The 2421-nt window shown below is 39.4% G+C and overlaps 1 protein-coding gene across 8 annotated transcripts in view; it reads left to right on the top strand.

Moving 5' to 3' along the window:
- LARP1B (La ribonucleoprotein 1B) overlaps positions 1-2421 on the top strand; it is an 84627-nt gene that overhangs the window by 42003 nt on the left and 40203 nt on the right. The gene's annotated exons all lie outside the window — the stretch shown is intronic.

Genomic DNA, 2421 nt, shown 5'->3' on the forward strand with positions numbered 1-2421 from the left:
TGCTGATACCTTGTTGTGTGTTGCTGTTTATATTTTCTTGCACTTGAGGCTTTATTTTATGAAATTTTGAATATAAATAAATTATATTCAATTTGAAAAATTTTTGGAAATATATATGATAGTCACAACCTGAGGAATCATTTTATTTTATAAAATGACAGTGTAATGAATGAACTAATTACCAAAAAAAATTAGCTGTTACTTACTAAAACCCTTGCTTTTTTCAGGTGAAAATAAGAAGTCCCTTTTCCATGTCAAGGGGGAAAAAAACTGAAGTTATAGACAGGCTTAATATATATTAAAGGAGTCAAGTTAAGAAAATTAAGGCAGTACTATTCTGGTCCCATAAAGTAATTGCTAAAGATAAACACAAAGTTGAGTAGAAGAAAATATTACATGAAATCTTCTTTAGTATAATATTCTTTACGTGGCCATCGCCCCATCCATACGAGTCAGTGCTTTAGAGAGGGCTTACTGTTTGTTGCCGTACCCTTCCATGTTTCTCACCGTAGCCTATGGTGCATGCTCTAGGTAGTGGAAATGGTTGGACTTGTTATATAAGCCAGTATTTATTTTAAGATCTAGAGGAAGGGTGGATATTTTAAATTTTAGGACAAAATAGAAGATTAAACTGGCTGGTTATCTCTCCCTATCAACTTGTAATGGTGCTGTTTGAAACTTTGTGCTAGTTTTTTTATTTTCTTACATTTCACCCCAGTTCCTGGCCTCTATCTCAGTTATTAATAGTGAGCGTAGTTTACTGGCTGCCTGTATTCCTGTGATGGGAATTACAGTGGCTGTACATGTAAGCATAGAAAGGCATCTTTTCTGTCCTTGAGGTTGTCAGAAAAGCCCCAAAAGTTAAATACTTCTTTTTGGATAGAAAGATGATAGAAAGTTGTATTTAATGTGACAAGTAGGAAAAAGATCTTGATCAGAAATAGTTAAAGTCGTATAAAGAAAAACTGGCCAACTAGTTGAATAAAGGGGACCACCTGTCCACATGGGCTATGTCTTATTTATCAAAATCGGCCTCAAAAAAATCAGAAAAGTGGGGCCAGCAGATGGTATAATGGCTATGTCGCTGGACTCCCATGTAGTTGACCATGGTTTGAGTCCTGGACCTGGTGGCTTAAACGCATACTGGGCGCGTGTGCGTGCGTGCCCAAGATCCGGAGAGGAGAATGGAGAAAGGATTGCGGCGTGGCCATCCCCACTGAGGGGGGTGATTTCTCGCTTTCTGTGTCTCTGTCTGTCTCTGTCTTTCTGGCGAGCTCATGCACCTTATAGCAAAAATCTCCCCCCCCCAAAAAAAAAATCAGAAAATCTACATAGCGTCAGTTGTCCTCACATCTTCAGCTGGTTAACATAAAAAAAAAAAAAACTGGCTTTACATTCCATCCCCCCCAATCCCCACCCTCCATTTTCTGCCCTTTGAAAAAATAAAAGTCACAGCTGTCTCCATCAGAGAAGTCAAGTGCACCCAATCCTCACTTTTCTATACTTGTATGTCTGTGTGTGTTTATTTTTATGTTTAGTTCTAATTCACAGCCCCCATACTCGAAAAACATGTTCAGACAAGCGAGGCTTGGCATTCCACAAGAATTGTGCTTCCTTTCTTGGCTCCTCATTCATTCCCTCTTGGAATTTTCACTATTTTTAGCCTCTTACTTTGTCGAGCCGAGCCACTGTCTTTTTGGAGAACTTACCTGAGGCTGTGATAGCTCGTTAAGTGACTTAGAGCCCGAATAACTCTCAGCCTGCTGTGAGATAGGAAGTATGTTTGTGTACACTTTCTCAGGGAAAGTCTTTCCTTGTTTTCTTTTCATTCGTGATACTTAAGTTCTTTCAGTACTATCCATCTCTTTTTAAAGAATTATTTTATTTAACTTTATTTATTCACTTATTTATTTTTAATTTGACCAGAGAAGGACAGAGCAAGAGAGAGGGAAAGTGAGAAAGCAAGTCACCAGGTCTGGAACTCCAACTAAGGTTGGCCATGTGTGAGTCCAGCGTCATTAATAATCACACCACCTGCCAGCCCTGGTACTATCTATCTTAAACGTCTTTTTTGGAACAACAAAAAAAGGAGATATGAATAAATTCTAATAACAGGTTACCATTATATTCCTTCTGTTTTCCGTCTTCTGCCCTGTTTTTTTTTTTGTTTGTTTGTTTGTTTTGTATTGTTTTGACAGGTTTTTTTTTTTTTTTGCTGTAGGGCACCCACGCTTCCCAGAAAGACAGAGACAGAGAGATAGAAAGTGAGAAATCACCCCCGCAGAGGGGATGGCCATGCCGCAATCCCTTCTCCTTCATTTTCTTCTCTGGATCTTGGGCACGCACGCACACATGCCCGCTGTGAGTTTAAGCCACCAGGTCCGGGACTCAAACTGCAGTCGACTACGTGGGAGTCCAGCA

This window comes from Tupaia chinensis, unplaced genomic scaffold (assembly GCF_000334495.1).
Source record: "Tupaia chinensis unplaced genomic scaffold, TupChi_1.0 Scaffold000362_1, whole genome shotgun sequence".
Classification (NCBI taxonomy): domain Eukaryota; kingdom Metazoa; phylum Chordata; class Mammalia; order Scandentia; family Tupaiidae; genus Tupaia; species Tupaia belangeri.